General features: G+C 43.8%; 1 long non-coding RNA gene and 1 pseudogene across 1 annotated transcript; one reads left to right on the top strand and one right to left on the bottom strand.

The window, feature by feature from the left end:
* The first annotated feature begins 3,598 nt into the window (after positions 1-3,598).
* Positions 3,599-3,774, top strand: LOC138794297 (U2 spliceosomal RNA; annotated as a pseudogene).
* A 5,066-nt stretch (positions 3,775-8,840) lies between these two features.
* Positions 8,841-18,288, bottom strand: LOC138793752 (uncharacterized). The gene is made up of 4 exons (XR_011363334.1): positions 18,239-18,288; positions 10,204-10,336; positions 9,717-9,808; positions 8,841-8,974 (listed from the first exon to the last, which is right to left on the bottom strand). It is a non-coding gene; the product is annotated as an uncharacterized lncRNA (long non-coding RNA).
* Between the last annotated feature and the right edge of the window lie 1,061 nt (positions 18,289-19,349).

Here is a 19,349-nt window from a genome sequence, read left to right as displayed (position 1 = left end):
TTTTATCCAGGATCAGAGACTAGGTCCAGCAGCTGATTGGAGCAGCCCTGATCCCAGCACCAAGCTCAGCTGAACAGACCCAGCAGTGCAGTAACCCCTGCACTGCCAGAAGTCTGACAGGCAAGGCAGGTGTGGCTGGAAAGTAAAACACAATTCAGACACAATTCAGTGCAAACAACAGACAAACTCAGCGCCTCCTCGGCTACCCAGCACGGACCGAGGAGCGCAAAGTCACATTTCTAACAGTATAATTTTCTTTTTTGCCCGGAATAGGCTAAAAATATACCCAGCCGAGGGAAACCAGGGAAATTTAAATTAGCACAATTTAAAAAAAAAATGCCCATGGATGCCTTAGGTGTATATAAGTGTGAGCCGATGTATCTGTGGTTTTCATAGCATATTGAAAACTCCCCTTGTGGTTATATCCATTGGTACTGTAAGCATTGTTATGTCCTTGTACTTGCCTGTTCTTGCACAAAAGATATAAATATTTAATTAACTTCTTGGCCTTGCTGAAGACGAGCTGTAAATGGCAATGCTTTTATTATTGTGAAGCAGAGAAGAGACAGATGATAGACACTATACAACAAATGTTATGTGCTGGGAGAATAACAATATCATCACTGACTAGGATATTCTCGGGATGACATTCCTTTGGTGTAAAACAATGCATACTTTAAATAGTTTTTTGCCTTGTTTTTTTTGAATATGAAAATGTCTCTGTGACTGATTTTAACACGAGTTGAGCTTTGAAGATGAGCAATGTTTCAATCTAAGCTCCATTCTGGGAAGTGAAATCACGCCTTTGAAAATATGGCTCAATTTTTATGAACAATTGAAACACGCTAAGCAGCAGCTGGATCAATAAATAGTATTTCATGCTTATTTTAGAAGGCTTTTTGGAATGGGTGCCAGTTCTAATAAAGGAAGAACAAGTACATGGTTGCCAGATCTGAAAATGAGTTAATGTGCCAGGTGGGAGTAAGGTCACACATACAGTGGCAAAATCCTTATTTCAGCTGTTAATTCAGCCACATTATTTAGGTAAAACAATTCATCGGTTCCATTTCATGTTTAAAGTAGCTCTTTATGATTGAATAAAGGGGTGAGCTTGCAAGTTTTTTATATGTTCCTGCCCATGGGGATAACATAACAAACATCATATTCTTACCTTTCCACTCTCCCCCATGTCCTCTTATGTCATCTTCAGGTCCCCAGCTGAGTGATCCCGGCTCTGCTTCTGAGACTGACTTGTCTGAGGGTGACAGCCCCCTCAGCCAATCACTGACTGAGATGGGACAGGGATTGGCTGATCAGGCTGTCACCCCCAGATGAGTCTCCCCAGAAGTGGTGGCCGAGGAACCAAAAATAATGTAGGAGGACACCCGGGGAGCGTGGAGGTAAGAGGTAAGAATAGTCTGTTATGTTTAACCATGGGCAGCAACATATGAAAACTTTTTTAGGCAGAATGATTGAGTGGCTCTTCCTTCTAGAGAAATTTCTTCTAATTTTGCTTGTATGAGGTAGTTTTCTTTCATATGGAGAAGGCTAATTTGCATACTTCAGTGTGAAGTACATATTAATGTGAATCATTATAGGACATGTACTGTAGGTGGATAGGGTTTTGGAAACCTCATCCGCATGTATTTGAATACATCAGCCTGTCAATGCTGTTGCAATTTTTTCATAGATTTTTTTAAAGCAAATTTCACACTTTGCAACACCTAGGGCCGGGGTGTCAAACTCAAATACACAGTGGGCCAAAATTAAAAAATTGGAGAAAGTCGCGTGCCAACATTAATATTTAATGAAGAGTGCATGCAGCGTTTCTGGCACTTTCTGAGCAGCGTGCAGCATTCCTGGCACTGCCTATCCTAAAGTAAATGTCCCCACATGGTAATTACCCATTATATCCCTCAAGCAGTAGGTAATCCCATAATTGTGCCCCATGTAGTAGTTCCCCCCAATAGTGCCCCACATACTAGCGAGGCCTACTATTAGAGCCCCACATAGTAGCCAGCCCTTCCAATAATGTCTTGTATAGTAGCCTGCCCTTTCAATAGTGCCCAATATAGTAGCGAACCCTCCCAATAGTGTCTCATATAGTAGCCAGCCCTCCAAATAGTGTCTTATATAGTAGCCAGCCCTCCAAATAGTGTCTTATATAGTAGCCAGCCCTCCAAATAGTGTCTTATATAGTAGCCAGCCCTCCAAATAGTCTCTTATATAGTAGCCAGCCCTCCAAATAGTGTCTTATATAGAAGTCAGTCCCTAAAATAGTCTTATATAGTAGCCAGCCCTCCCCAAATAGTCTCTTATATAGAAGCCAGTCCCTAAAATAGTCTCTTATACAATACCACCCCTCCCCCATAGTTTTATATAATAGCCAGCTCTCTCCAATAGTCTTAAAAAGTAGCCAGATATCCCAATAGTCTCTTATGTAGAGGCCAGCCCTCCCCAATAGTGTCTTATATAGAAGCCAGTCCTCCAAATAGTCTCTTATATAGTAGCCAGCCCTCCAAATAGTGTCTTATATAGAAGTCAGTCCCTAAAATAGTCTTATATAGTAGCCAGCCCTCCCCAAATAGTCTCTTATATAGAAGCCAGTCCCTAAAATAGTCTCTTATACAATACCACCCCTCCCCCATAGTTTTATATAATAGCCAGCTCTCTCCAATAGTCTTAAAAAGTAGCCAGATATCCCAATAGTCTCTTATGTAGAGGCCAGCCCTCCCCAATAGTGTCTTATATAGAAGCCAGTCCTCCAAATAGTCTCTTATATAGTAGCCAGTCCTCCCAATAGTGTCTTATATAGAAGCCAGTCCCTAAAATAGTCTCTTATATAGTAGCCATCCCTACCCCATAGTTTTACATAATAGCCAGCCCTCCCCAATAGTCTTATAAAAAAGCCAGCTCTCCCCAATAGTCTCTTATGTAGAAGCCAGCCATCCAAATAGTCTCTTATATAGTAGCCAGCCCTCCAAATAGTCTTTTATATAGTAGCCAGTCCAAGCAGCTGTCCGTACCACCCATATTATAATCTGCTGCAACGTCAGGTGGGCCAGATTTAATACAGCAATGGAAAAGCTCAGCCGGCCAAAAATAATGGCCCTGTGGGCCAGATTTGGCCCGCGAGCCAGAGTTTGACATGACTGACCTAGGGTAACCTGTAGCAAAGTCTATAACAATTATGCAGATTTTGTAGAATATCTGTTGTGGATTTACCTCAGATTAAAAAAAAATATCTGCCCCTTATTCTTCCTGGCAACATCAGCATGTGTATGCTTTTTAGCACTTCCTGTCACACTTTCAATTGTTCAGCTGACCACATTCATGTGTGTGCCTTGCAGAGCTATGAGCTGAGGGTACTGTGAAATCAAATGAAAAGGGTCTGGTGCATGATAGGAAGTGCTGAAACAGGCACTATGGATATCAGAGAAAGGGACAATGAAAAACATTGACAATCATAAAGAACAAGTAATCCCATATTACGTACAGTATTATTACATGTGTATACGGATATATAAGTAGGCTAAAAGTACCGCTGTCTGATGTCAAAGGCACAGAAAGACAAAGCAAAGGCAAAAATCACAGAAAATTGGCGATTTGAATAGGTGGTCAAAAAAAGTGTAGCATTTGTTCTCATGAGTTTAACATCTGACTCTTCCCCTATCTGGGGGCCATATATTAAATGGATTTTTTAGAACAGGGGGATGGAAAAAGAGCTTGCTCTGTCCTCTCCGGGCATTGACCTGGTATTGCAGTGCAAAGTAATTTACAGGAGTTTCATAGGATTAAAAAACTGAATGGGTTATCTTTATAAGTCTAGGGTCACACTGCGTTTTTGCAGTCCACTTAATGTACATGTTTTATGGGAAAAAGGATGAAAAAATGGGTACAAAAACATTAAAAAATGGATATGTTAAATGAACTGCAAAAAGGCAGTGTAAACCCAGCCTTAGGGCCCTATTCCACGGGCCCATGGGGGCCCGATCAACGATGTGAACGAGTGCCGATCTGCTAGATTGGCGCTCGTTTACTGGGCCTATTCCACGGACCAATGATCGTTGAGCGAGGGCTGCAGGGACATCGTTACTGATGTCCTTGCAGCCCTTGCAGCATACATTACCTGGCAGGGCTTCTCCTCCGCTCCGTCTTCCTCCCCGGGTCCCGTGGCGCAGCATCAACTAGGCTGTCAAACCGCTCAGCCAATCACTGGCCGCGGCGGTCCAGGCCTGTGATTGGCTGAGCGGTCTGACAGCTCAGTCAGGCTGCTCTGGAAATGCTGATGCTGTGCCGCGGGACCCGGGGAGGAAGACAGAGCAGAGGAGAAGCCCTGCTAGGTAATGTATGCTGTTTCTCAAATCGTCGGTCACCCGCCGCGTACCGCTATTCCACCGTAGCGAGGCCCCTTAGGCAAAATGTTGTACTTTTGGTAGTGTTTCTGTTTGGTATTGCAGCTCGGTCCAGTTCATTTAAATATGAATAAAGGCCCTACTGAATAAAAGGGCCGACTGTGAGGAGCAAACGATCGCTGTCAGCGCTCCTCATTCCCCGCTATTACACGTGGCGGCAGCGATTAGGTGAGTGCAGGGGAGGCCGCGGGGAGGCTGCCCGGGTGATCGCTAGATCGTCCAGACAGCCCATAGAAGATAGCGGTGGTCTGCTGGCGCCGCTTTCGTTCCGTGAGGCGACGGCAGCAGATCGTTGCTATATTAGTCGTTTGTTTTTCAACATGTTTGAAACACTAAAGATTGCAACGATCAGCTGTTATGAACAATGTCGGCTGATCGATGCCTTCTATTCCACGGGACGATACGGCCGATAATCTTTCCGTGGAATAGGGTCTTAAGGGTAGCTTCACACGGGCGGGCTCGCAGCGAGATTCTCGCTGCGAGCCCGGCAGGTCCTGGCAGTTCCCATAAACTACATACTTGCTGCGGACCGCAGCGAGTATGTAATTGTACCGCGCTTAACCCCTTCTACTCCCGCCGGCTCCCCCGCTGTAAGCAGCATACATTACCTGTCCTTGCTGCACGGGTCCGGCGTCCTGCTCTCCCGCCCGGCCAATCAGTGGCTGCGGCTGGGCAACACACTAATTGGCCGGACGGGAGAGCAGGACGCCGGACCCGAGCAGCAAGGACAGGTAATGTATGCTGCTTACAGCGGGGGAGCCGGGCGGGAGTAGAAGGGGTTAAGCGCGGTACAATTACATACTCGCTGCGGTCCGCAGCAAGTATGTAGTTTATGGGAACTGCCAGGACCTGCCGGGCTCGCCGCGAGAATCTCGCTGCGAGCCCGCCCGTGTGAAGCTACCCTAAGAGTCCCTCTACACTGCAAATGAGCAAGGTCGGTGTTGGTTTGCAGTGTCCTCACACGGCACAGCCAATCGAGCAGCTGGGTTGCATGAATGATCCTTGCATTTCATATGCATATATCCGTGCTGTCAGATTACAGATCACACAGGCAGTGCATTCAAACCTTCTGTATTGCTGTGTGATCCAGCATCCCGCTCTCCAGCCACCATTGTATCTTCAGGCCACCCTCCTCCAGAATGATTGACAGCTGGAGCAGGCCATAACCTGAAAATACAGGGGTGGCCAGAGAGTGGGATTGGAGAGACGGAAAGTGGCATGTGGCATTACACAGCAGCTCAGAAGGTATCCATGCACTGCTTGTGTGATCTGGAAGCTGACAAGATATATGCATATCCGTGCTGTCAGTTTTCCTTTGCTATCAGCCACACATCTCTTATTTACACAGGGAGAAGAGCGGCTCATAGCGATCAGCTGAGAATCCGTCATTTTCCCACTTCTCAGCTGATAACTTTCACTTCTACATTGGCCAATAATTTTAAAAATGTCACTTTTTTTTGTCGTTTTTTATTGTTATTGTTAATTTAACCCTTTGAGGACCAGGCCCAAAATGACCCAGTGGACCGCGCAAATTCTGATCTTAGTGTTTTCGTTTTTCCCTCCTCCCCTTCTAAGAGCTCCAGCACTCTCAGTTTTCTATCTACAAGGCCATGTAAGTGCTTGTTTGTTACAGGAATAGTTGTACTTTGTAATGGCGTCTTTCATTTTACCATAACATGTATGATGGAATTCCAAATATATTATTTATGAAGATATAAATAGGTGAAATCGTAAATAAGAATGCAATATGGTAACGTTTGGGGGGTTCCTGTGTCTACGTAATGCACTATATGGTAACAGCGACATGAAACTATTATTCTATAGGTCAGTCCGAACACAACCATATGCAGGTTACACAGATTCTCTAATGTTATATATGTATTTTTTTATGAAATCCTTTTTTTTGGCAATTAAATATTAATAAAATGGGCCTATTGTGACGCTTATAACGGTTTTATTTTTTCACCTACGGGGCTGTATGGGGTGTCATTTTTTCCGCCATGATCTCTAGTTTTTATTAATACCATATTTGTGAAGATCGGACGTTTTGATCACTTTTTATTGATTTTTTTTAATATATAATGTAACATAAAATCGGTAATCTGCGCACTTTTTCCCCTCTTTTCGTGTACGCCGTTTACCGATCGCAATGACGCTTGTTATATTTTAATAGATCGGACAGTTACGCACGCTACGGTATATTATATGTTTATCTATTTATTTATTTTTATATGTTTTATTTATATAATGGGAAAGGGGGGTGATTTAGACTTTTATTGGGGGAGGGGCTTTGGGGTAGTGTAATAGTGTTTTGAACTTTTTTTTTTTACACTTTTGAAGTCCCTTTGAGGGACTTTTACATCCAGTACTTTGATTTCTACACTGATGAATGCTATGCCATAGACATAGCATTGATCAGTGTTATTGGCGCTCTGCTCATTGAGTCTGCCTGTGCAGGCTCAGTGTAGCAGATCGCCGATCGGACCGCACGGAGGCAGGTGAGAGACCTCCGGCAGTCCGTTTCAACGATCGGGACCTCCGCAGTCACACTGCGGGGGTCCCGATCGGTAAGTGACAGGGGACTCCCCCTGTCACTTACACTTAAACGCCGCGGTCGCGCCGCGATCGCGGCGTTTAAGGGGTTAATGACACGCGGCAGCGCGATCGCTGCAGCGTGTCATTACCGGTGAGGTCCCGGCTGCTGTTTGCAGCCGGCCCCCACCTGCTATGAAGCACGCTCCGCTCCGGAGCACGCTTCATAGCGGGAGAAACACCCAGGACGTAAGGTTACGTCATGGGTCGTCTGGGGACAGACTTCCATGACGTAACCCTACGTCCAGGGTCGTCTAAGGGTTAAAGAGTTGAACTGCCAAGAATAGAGTTGAACTTTCCATTCCCGACAGTTATGCTGCGTTTACACAAAACGATAATTGGCCCGATCGTACGATTAACAATGTCGGAGTAACGATTTTTTTTTCTCATAGCGATCAGCGTTTAGACGGTACGATATATTGTACGGAAAATTCGTTTTGCGATTGTTTTGCGATTGCTTAAGCCTATCTCACACAGTGGTAAAATCAGCGAACGACTGTTCACACGGAACGATCTGCGAATTTTTTGCGAACGATCAACGACGATTTGAGAACATGTTCAAAGATCAAAATTAACGATTTCTTGCTCGTCGTTTGATCGTTCGCAGCGTTTACATGTACGATTATCGTTCGAATTCAATCGTTATTGCGCAAATTCGCACGATAATCGTTACGTGTAAACGCAGCATTACAGAGGGTGTAACAGCTGATTGATTGCAGTGGTGTAGTGCAGTCCAGCTTTGGCAAAACTGTAATGGCCTTATTCATTCAGCCCAAGCTACACTCAGGCTAAACTGTTGGGAAAGCTTAAAACACTTCCCTTTAAAGACTTATTTAACCCTTTAACAAATTTTAAAGTTTCAACAATGTCCCCCCTTTACTTTCTTTCTCCCAGACAATAAAGATTGAGTTCTTAAAATGGCATGGAGTGGTTTTAAGTGGAGTGGTTTTACATGATATCTGCACATCTGCTCACATGCCCCTCCTAAATACCAAATCACTTTTGACACTTACATAGTGGGTGAGAGTCTGATCAGGACAGGGAGATGTGCAGACGATAATAATAAATTTTTAGCACCACCCAAAAGATGCGATCGGGCGAGCAGGCATATTCCCTCTTCTCAACTGATTTTGCGGTGCATTGCCGCCATCTGCTGCGCGTCCCGGCTGTCAGTGATAGCTGGACACCAGGACATCTGCTGCATCTGCTGGGGTGATCGCGGTAGTTGACCCTATTGGTGCTGAGATCAGTGAGATCAGTGAGGATAGAGGGAGAATTTCCCTGTGTTCACATCAGGGCTGTACAAAGCGATCACACTGCCCCGATGGTTGCTATGACAACTTCCTGGAGACCTCCGGAAGCTGATGAGGCTCATCTGTCATCAGTCACATAGTGAAGTCTCCATGGTAGGATTGTAAAACAATGTATAAAAGTAAAAAAAAATAAAACACACACACACACACACACACAAATAAAAATACAAATAAATGAAATACAAAACAAAAATACAAAACACATCTCCCAATGCAATAATACATGTAAGGGGGAAAATAGGTACACATATTTAATATCGTTGCATGTGTAGTGACATTGGCAATAAAAATGTCACATGATTAAACCCACACGGTGCCCACAGAAAATTTAAAATGAGAAAAATGCTAATTTTTATATTTTTTTCATGAAAAGTTTGCTTTTTTCACAAAGAAATTGTGCAAATTTACCTAAATCGTACGATATGTCACAAGAAAAAAGTCTCAGTCACTTGCATAAATTATAACATCACAGAGCTCTAACCACATAAAGTGAGACAGGTCATATTTCAGAAATGGGCTTTAGTCCTTAAAGGGGTAGTACACAAAAAACTTTCTTTTAAATTAAAAAAAAAAACAGTACTTATCAGCTGCTGTATGTCCTGCAGGAAGTGGTATTTCACTATCTGGAAAGGTCCTGAAGGGGTTGAGGGTGACCTACAGATGTGAATACAATAAATTCATAATTCTGAATTCTTTTCACCTGTCCTAATTATAAGCTGGTCACTTGCTTGCATGTTGCTGCTCTATCCAGGTAAAATCACAAGTTCCTGCTCCGGACATTGCCAGCATTGGCAGCCACGATAGCTACAATTGCTAAGGCAAACATTATTACAGCTTCTGGTTTTATGACTACCTAATCAGTCATTGGCCTTATTTTCCATGACATGTATTTTTATAGACATGAAATGTTCAGTACCAATGACTTTTCATGTATAAACAATGATATTAAATTGTAGTTAGCAACTCTATTAAGTTTAAAGCCTAAGCCGCTTTACACTGAGGCATTTAAATGTCAATGACACTACATTTTTTCTCACTTTTTAATTGTACAAATTTACTTTTGTAAGGAACCTTTGTCCTCCTTTATTTAGTTAAACACTGCATTGTAATGTTTACATAGTTGCGCCAACTTTGCATTTGTAAGCTTGACCTATGATCCTGTTGGATCTGCAGTTTCCGATCTTATTAAAGCGTGCCTGCCACTTGGTCTGAGTATTTTTACATTATTTTAATATACTTTTGTTATGTTTTATGATATTTAATATATGTAGTTATATTTGTTGTGTAGTATATTGTGCACATTGCTGTTCAAAGCTTAGAGGAGGGAGCTGTGTCCTGCACCAGCTTTTAGTCTTTTGTGGTTACCTTTCTTCTTATTTAGGCTAGCATCACCAACCTTTTATTTCAGAGATTTACATTCCAAGACATCTATTTGCATCACTTTCAAAAAGGCGTAGCCACAGGGTTGAATAGACAAAATGTAGAAACCTAAATTGAATAGACAAAATGTAGAAACTTAAATCACAGGAAACTGCTAGCAGCAATGGAAGGATATAGTGATTAGTGCACACAGGGTTAATGCCTGTCCCCTCACAGCAGATACAATGGCCAGTACCAATATATTAAAGTTAAACTACACAAGCTGTATCTAAATTCCTGGCTTGAGCAAGTGGTAAAGCATAAATCATACTACCTGGTGGTTAAATGACCCCCCCCCCCCCCGCTCATTCTGATAGTGGTACAGTATATAGCTAGTACAGATAATACAGTGGCCTAGGACCCTTATATGCATCCATGTAAACCTCTCCCTGCCATTGACATTTGAACAAAGCCTGTTTATATACAACAATTGCAGTGTTATTCCTAGACATAAAGATTTTTACCTGATCAAACTCTGGAGTAGACAGCCTACAGTTGTCCATTCGAATAAGATGCAGAATCCAGATTCTGCCGCAACCTGCAGGGATTGGCCTTGGGCCTTGTTTACTGTCATTGGAAATGATGCTTAACAGGAAACTGTAATAATTGAAAAGGTATTGTTTCAGTTTAGCAGTGGAATTCATGTATTACCTGTAGTGTATAGGTGGGAGGGTCATGTATAACTGTAATGCATAGTAGGGTGAGGTCCTGTATACCTGTAATGTGGAGATTCTTCTGTTCATTTGTATGGGTCTTTGGTCTTCCCCATCCCCCTCCTCTCTTGTACTGTACATCTGGCAAGGACATGACCTTTGCTCTGACCTACCCGGGCACCCAATGTATCTATGTGCCAAATCTGAGGTCAAACAGGCGTTCAGAAGTCTATAGAGGACAAACAGCCGGATCAGCCTTGTGCAACCAGTGAGGTTGCACAGGGAATCGCCCGCCAGACTGTCCGGGGGGGGGGGGGGGGGGGGGGGCGTAATGAATCTACTTACCCATCCCTGCTGCCCCCTACAGGGGCAACATCAGCGCCATTGGCTTCCTCCCTGTCAGTCACTCTTGTGCCTGTAGTTACAAGAAGCCAATCTCTGGTGTCCCGGCGCTCCAGTGATGTCACTCGAGCAGTAAGTGTAATTTTTTTTTTTAAATATAGGATATGGGAGGGGGTTAAAACACAAGTGGTTTATATACTACTGGAGGCAGCACACAAGAGGTCTATATTCTATTGGGGGCAGCACACAAGAGGTCTATATACTACTGGGGGCAGCACACAAGGGGGTCTATATATTACTGGGGCAGCACACTGAACGGTCTATATACTACTGGTGCAGCAGAAAAGGGGTCTATATACTACTAGGGTAGCAGACAAGGGGTCTATATACTACTGTAGGCAGCACACAAGCAGGGCCGTATTTACCACTAGGCACCCGTGCTGCCTTGCAGGGGGGCAGAACCAGGAAGTACATGTCTGGTGTTCAGGTCTGGTATGGTGGTATTATCCAGTCACAGTATGTTGGTGTTGTTCAGGTCTGGTATAGCAGTGTAATGCAGTCACAGTATGGTGATATTGTTTAGGTCTGGTATGGTAGTGTTTTCCAGTGACAGTATGGTGGTATTGGTCAGGTTTGGTATGGCGGTGTTTTTCAGTCACAGTATGGCGGTATTGGTCAGGTCTGGTCATGTGCTGTTACCAGGATTTTTGGCCATACGCCTATTGGTTAGCGCATGAGGGTCTATTTTCAGCTGGTGACGTACAGTAAATGTGGGAACGCGGCCTAAGGCTAATCAGATATCAATATGATGTTCAGAAACTAGAAAATCATGATGCTAATTGGTGAGTGAGGATGGGGCGTCTTCAGGTTTAATGCCTAGGGCAGCAGCAGCTGTTAACATGGCGTTGCACACGAGGGGTCTATATACTGCTTGAGGAGCACACAAGGGGTCTATACTACATTGAGGCTGCAAAGAGGGGCCTGATACTATGTGGGGACTGCACCGAGGGGCCTATATTATATAAGGACCATACTCATATATTGGGGCACAGAGCATATGTAATAATTATGTGGGGGGCACAGGGCCACCTTAAAACTATAGGGGAACAGAGGGGTGTATCTACTATAGAGGGGTACAGGGGACCTAACTACCATATGTGCTGGAGTCTAAAATGTTTCTCTGGCAGATTCTGAAGAGAGGATTCACAGTTGGGAGAAGACTTCAAGGTGGCCCAGGCTGGATGGAGAGAAAGAGAAAAAGTGAAAGATTCTGATCAGAGAAGACACCGTCTGTGAGTCACTGGATATAACTGCACTCTGTTATAGGGTCTGTAGTGGTCATGTTGTGGCGGTATTATTTAGGTATTATGTAATGGTAGAATTTGTAATATCTTTCTGTTTTGTTTAGAGCAGTTTGGAGGCAATATGTAATTACTGTATTGTGGTAAGAGAAGAGTGTTATAAGATAGCTACTGTATGTATGTATTGGGGCTCTTGATACTGTATGAGGGCACTTTTAGGGCATTATACTGTATGTGAAGCACTAAAGGCGGCATTATACTGGTTGGGGAGCACTGATTCTGTGTTTGTGTGTGTGTGTGTGTTTCTAGGGGGGGGGGGTAGCCAAAGGTAAATAACGCACAGGGCGCCATCTACACTTATGCTGGCCCTGACAGACAGACGGATGGACAGACATTCATTTTTATTATATAGATACAATAAATAGTTTAGTTAAAATGTGTTTTTCCATAATTAGTGAAAACAATCAGACCACATCTTAATAGTTACCTAGGGAGCAATCAAGGTATACAGAGACACACAGACTTTCTACCTGTACGATTCTGTACTAAACAAAATTGTATATCTTATTTTTATTTTATTTTTCAATAAATTACTGAGCAACAGTAACCACAGAAATCCATAAAAAAGAACCCTTATAAATTACATACTTTTGATTCGGTTGTTGCTGGCCTGGAAACCACTCATAAAAGAAGAGGAAATAATTACCTGTTCCACCCAGGGTTAGGGGAGCAAGATATACTGTACATATATGTATATATATACATATGTATATATATACATGTGTATATATATATTTCCCTTACGTCCTAAGCAGCAGCACGAATAGGGAGATAGAATCTTCCCCATTCGTGCTGCTGCTTAGGAGTACAGGAAAGATAATTTACGGTAAGTAAAAATTACCCTTTCCTTTACGTCCTAAGCAGCAGCACGAACGGGGAAGATTCTATCTCCCTATTCGTGCTGCTGCTTAGGACTACAGGAAAGATAATTTACGGTAAGTAAAAAATTACCATATATATATAATATAAAACTACCAATAACAAACCTCAGATTACCTATACAAAAAAAGGGGAAGAAATTGTATATGTTGATATCTTATCTTAGGCTCTTCATATTTCCAGTAACCTTTTCCCCACCTTAATACAAACCTATCCACAGTGCCCCGTACAGTAATAGTGGCTCCTAGTAATAATAGCAGTATAATAATTTTATTTATTTAGCACCAACATATTCCATAGCATTCAGACATTACTGAGATACACACATATACAGTATATTCTAAGTAACAGTGCCATCTAGTGTTATAAAATGATATCACTGGTTATTCTAGAGACTAATAGAATCATTTGCATACAGACTGAACTGTCTCCTGTGTGGAACTATAGAAGGAAATATTTGAGGGTGTAGCTGTGCCGACTACCATGGTGCTATTTGGACATCATTAATTAAATAGAATTGAGATTTTTTTTAATGACATTTGATAGCTGTGAGTGCCCTGATTTAGTGATGGAAAACAAGAATATATTACCTAATGGAGCATTTACACAGAAAGATTTATCTGACAGATTATTAAATCTAAAGCCAGAAAGACTATGAACAGAGAACAGGTCATAAAGGAAAGACTGAGATTTCTCCTGTATTTAAATAAATTCCTGGCTTTGGCTTTAAAAATGTCAGATAAATCTCTGTGTAAACTCACCTTTGGGGCATGTAAAAATAATATTTTGAGGCTTTGCCAAAACCAGAAGTGCATCTAACAGGAAAGAGAAGTATAAGTCCTTTATATTTTCTATGGCATTCAAATTCACTTCTGATTTTAGCACTAGAACTGCAGTGGCAGTTTAAAAGAAAAACTGCCATGTGTGATTCCAGCCATAACATACCACTAGACAGGAGCGAATTTGCATTAAAAACAAATCGCTTTGTTTGCTTGGCACTCGGCTTATACATTGACTGCCTTTGATCTTCTTGCTGCTCCACCCCGGGTGCCTGGGTAAGCTGGATCCAGTCCTGGGAAACTCGGAGAAGATTCCCAGGACTGGATCCAGCTTTTCCAGGCATCTGGGGTGGAGTGGCACTAAGATCATAGGTGTATAAGCCAAGTGCCAAGTAAGTGCATCTGCACTTCTCTCCTCTCCTGCTCAGCTGCAAACATGTGACATGTGATATCAGCTGTCACATGTCCACAGCTGAGCAGGAGAGGAGAGAAGTGCAGGCACCGCAGGGCTGGAGCAGTTAGCTTCCAGGGCAGGTGTGCATCAGGCTGCCTGTTCCGGAAGCTCACTCGAAGAGATCCTGCAGCCAAGGCCCTTGACCGTTCCGGCGGGGGGCATGGATTGGGGCGCGAGTGGTGGCCGAAGGCGCATGCTTGGGGGGGCCCTGCCCACCCCTGGCAGCCTGGCAGGTGGCCCACCGACTGATAATCTGGGCGCCCCAGTGGGCATTTTCCGGTACCCCAGATCATCAGACACTGTAAAAAAAAAAAAAAAGACTAAAGCAGCATCAGAATTGCACTATTTTGTCAATAAAAGAGATCAAAAAGTAATATAAAGGTAAAACTAAACTGTTAAAGAAATAAAGGCAATCCAGCCATCTTGCCCTGTTTTTAATATCAATTTGATTCTTAGAGTGGTATAAAACAATACATTTTGCTTATGTACTATGATATTTTCTGCTTACATCTAAAAAGTCCACTCTGCAATATTTTGATGTGTCATCCAAGCTTGTGAGGCCCAGCCCAAAAACTTTGCACGTCATCTAGTAATATAGTGGAAGATAGGTAAAAGTACTTGATGCCCATTATTCAAGCTCCAGGATTGGTGCAACCACCTCACATGGACATTTTAAACATTATAAACCTAGTATTGTTATCTGATTGTAGCGCGCTGACTTGCATACATGAAGTGCACGTCTGTATGTCATATTGTTATCTTGTTTGAATAATAATAATCCTTCAATTTGGAACAGCTGTCTCATGTTGTCTTTTTCCACGACAATTTGGTGCCGAAGTACAGGGAATCTGAAAGCGGCAGCGAAAGGATGCAGGATCAGGAACCGAGAATGAGGAGACCACTGGCGCCATATCTAGGTGAGAACCTTTGTTTCTCAGTCTGCTCTCCCTCCTCTGATCCCTAATCTCTCTGTTCTGTCGTAAGTACAGATCCTAAGAACCTGAAACAGCTGTGTTAATGTTAAGTGTCCTAACATCTTTTGTTACAAATGTGTGAGTGAATGTGGATATTGGTGTATTAAAACCCACCATATCAGTGTGAAAGAGATCCTTTACGGTGTATGAAAGTGCTACTTCAAGATGCCCCTCTACGGAGAAAGCCATTGGGAGTAGCTAGTATGATAAGTCCCTAGACACGCGTGTTTACTATCTTCTGTTTGTCAAGCAAGTGTTACTAATTCTTGTCTGCTAAAGCGGAGGGACAACATAGCAGAAGGACAGGTGTTGGTAGGTGCGGGTTTTCCTGGTCTGCCTTGGATGGACAGGACAAGACTCTAGGTACCCCCTAGAAAAACGAGAGCGATTCGATCTTTTGATCACCTCTCGGCTTGTTCCTGACAGCCTCGTGTCACACTGGTTGAGAATCTGCACTTCACTTCACTGAAGGGCGTGTCCCGAAGCTGCAGCAGAAGTGTCTATCTGTCTCATGAACAACCAAACTGCTGACTCAGTAAGTCCCTCTCTAATTTGGATGATATAAGAGGGCAAACACTTTTTGGAATCTGTTCCTTGCTGTTTATTATTTGGCTCTTGTGGAAAATTTGGAGCGATCAAAAGCGGGGATACCCTGTTTGGAGGTTTCTCTGACAGCCAATAGCCATATAAATAGCTGGGCAATCGAGAGAGAAGGGTAAGGGTCCCCTCCATCATAGCCGGGCTATGGGAAACGACCTCAGCAAAAGAGGCTGTGTGCCTCAAAGAGGCTGTGTGCCTCAACGTAGTAGTTGACGTCCAACATCTCCTCCTACCCCAAGGGAGGTGATGAATAAAAAATATGGCAAATAGGTCAGCAGGCATTTACCAAAATGGTGCATGCTGACTAGGAGAATGGATTTGGGAATCCCTAAAGAGGGAACGTTTGAGTTGCCTCCCTGGGTTGGAGACGCGATGGCGTTCACTTGAATGCTGTCGGGGTGGATATTTAGACTCTGGCACTGAGGGATGGGATCAAACTGGCCCTGAATGTGTGGCGGGACACAAATGCATGAGGGAATCATGCATTGCGTCATTGGAGGGGGTCCTCTGAGTCGAAAGGAGGCACAAAAAGGGACTGTAGGTTTTAAAAGGGAGGGAACCCATCTGGGTTCTGGACTCCCGAAATGGTACTTAATGGTGGTGGTAATGGCGGTTAGAGGCAGGATTAGCTGGGCACACAGGTGTTATGGGCAGCGCCTTCCGAGCCTATGGTAACCGGCTAGAGGCGCCACCTGTGTGTTTGTGGAATAATATGATGGGGGACCGCCATTGATTTGGGGCTTCGAGGACCGCCTCCTGTTAATTCATGGTTGGGAGATTGTTAAAATGGGACATGGAATGTTGTGGTCATGTTTTAATATTTTTGATGTTATTAATAAATACGGCTGCTGTGGCCGCTTATATTCCAGACCGGTGTGGTGTCCATTTATTTGGGAACCGGGAGGGACTCTGCGGTACCCAGTCAAGTACTGGCTGTACTGAGGCGCAGCTTAGGGGAGGCCAGCATGACTGGGTCTGCAGGGAGCAGAAGGTTACATTATGGGCTGGGGTTCACATGAGGAGATGGTGGTTGCTAGGTGAAGGGGGAGGAGGGGTAAAGTGCTGGGGGTGAGGGTCTGGGGCAGTAGGGGGTACGGGATTGGTGGCCAGGGGGTTAGGGGGAGGGGGGGAAAGGGCAGTATATTAAGGGGCTACTGGGGGGCCGGGTTAGCCTTTTAGGTGTGACAGAGCCAGGAACCACATCTCCCGCCTGCCCGCCCGCCCTCTTGTTTTTGTTGGTTGTCTGTTGGGGGTTTGGAGTATGCGGGGGGTTGCCGGGGTGGGGGACCTGTTGTTGGGTTGGTGGTATGGGTCTGGATCCACAGCGGCCCAGTGGTTGTGGCTTGTCGCAGCAGCAGGGGGGAGGGGGTCCTCGGAATCGGAAGGAGGCACAAAAAGGGACTGGAGGTTTTAAAAGGGAGCGAACCCATCTGGGTTCTGGACTCCCGAAATGGTACTTAATGGTGGTGGTAATGGCGGTTAGAGGCAGGATTAGCTGGGCACACAGGTGTTATGGGCAGTGCCTTCCGAGCCTATGGTCACCGGCTGGAGGCGCCACCTGTGTGTTTGTGGAATAATATGATGGGGGACCGCCATTGATTTGGGGCTTCGAGGACCGCCTCCTGTTAATTCATGGTTGGGGGATTGTTAAAATGGGACATGGAATGTTATGGTCATGTTTTAATATTTTTGATGTTATTAATAAATACGGCTGCTGTGGCCGCTTATATTCCAGACCGATGTGGTGTCCATTTATTTGGGAACCGGGAGGGACTGTGCCGTACCCAGTCATGTAAATATTTGTACACCGACTCCTGCTATGCATATGGAGTCCTCCATGACTTTGTTTTTTTGTGGGCACATAGAGGTTTCTTAACCTCGAGTGAAAAGGTGGTGAAACATGCAGACCTCATACAGGATCTGCTAGAGAAGGTAAAGCTCCCTAGAGCTGTAGCTGTAATCAAGTGCCAGGCACATCAGCAACACTAGGCCCCGTAACCAGGGGCAACAACAGAGCAGATGAAGCAGCCAAACAGGCAGCAGTCATGCTTCTGCAAGAGTCCAATCCAAGTACAGAGAACCTGACAATGGATGCTCTAATACAGCTCCAAAAGCAAACAGGACCCCTAACTCATAGCAAGTGGAGGAAAGCTGGCTGCAAACCACAAAATGACGTTTGGAAACATGGGGATGGTCGATTGTGTGCACCCCCAGTGTTATATCCAATTTTAGCTAATCTATCCCATCTCCCCTCCCATGTTTCCAAAGGGGGAATGATTGGTAGTGTTAACAAATTTTGGTTTGCACCAGGCATCCCACAGTTTGCAATGGAGTGGTGTAGGAAATGTATGATCTGTGCCAAACACAATCCAGGATAAATGACCAAGGTTGAGATGAAACATCTTGTAAAACCTGACTACCCGTTCCAGAGGTTACAGATAGACTACATACACCTACCTAAGTGTGGCACATATGAGTATGCCCTGGTATGTGTGGACATGTTTTCCTCCTAGATTGAGGCGTGGCCTGTTTCCAAGGCAACAACTCACACAGCGAGGAAGCTAATTTCTGAGATAGTCTGCAGGTACGGCCTACCTGAGACATTAGAGTCCGACCGAGGGACTCACTTTACAGGACAAGTGTTTGCAGACGTCCTGAAAGGGTTGCAAATCAACCAGCATCTACACACACCGTACCACCCACAATCATCAGGAAAGGTAGAAAGAGCAAATGGCGTTTTAAAAAATAAAATAGCCAAGATCTGTGAGCAAACTAAGCTGACCTGGGTACAAGCCTTACCTTTAGCTCTGTTTGCAATGCGGCATACCCCAAGGGGAAAGCATGGCCTCTCAGCATATGAAATTTTGTATGGAAGGCCACCGCTTACAGGCCTTTTCTTTCCACAGGAGCTGCATGGACAATATGCTTATTTAACCCTTTGAGGACCAGGCCCAAAATGACCCAGTGGACCGCGCAAATTTTGATCTTAGTATTTTCGTTTTTCCCTCCTCCCCTTCTAAGATCTCTAGCACTTTCAGTTTTCTATCTACAAGCCATGTAAGTGCTTGTTTTTTATAGGAATAGTTGTACTTTGGTGAAATCGTAAAAAAGAATGCAATGTGGTAACCTTTGGGGGGTTCCTGTGTCTACGTAATGCAATATATGGTAAAAGCGACATGATACAATTATTCTATAGGTCAGTCCGAACACAACCATATGCAGGTTTACACAGATTCTCTAATGTTATATATTTTTTTTAAATGAAATCCTTTTTTTTTGGCAATTAATTATAAATAAAATGGGACTATTGTGACGCTTATAACTGTTTTATTTTTTCACCTATGAGGCTGTATGGGGTGTCATTTTTTCCGCCATGATCTCTAGTTTTTATTAATACCATATTTGTGAAGATCGGACGTTTTGATCACTTTCCGCGCACTTTTTTCCCCTCTTTTCGTGTACGCCGTTTACCGTTCGCAATAACGCTTGTTATATTTTAATAGCTTGGACAATTACACACGCTACGGTATATTATATGTTTATTTGTTTATTTATTTTTATTTGTTTT

The sequence above is a fragment of the Dendropsophus ebraccatus genome, chromosome 5 (assembly GCF_027789765.1).
Source record: "Dendropsophus ebraccatus isolate aDenEbr1 chromosome 5, aDenEbr1.pat, whole genome shotgun sequence".
Lineage (NCBI taxonomy): Eukaryota > Metazoa > Chordata > Amphibia > Anura > Hylidae > Dendropsophus > Dendropsophus ebraccatus.
This window is presented reverse-complemented; position numbering and strand designations above follow the sequence as displayed.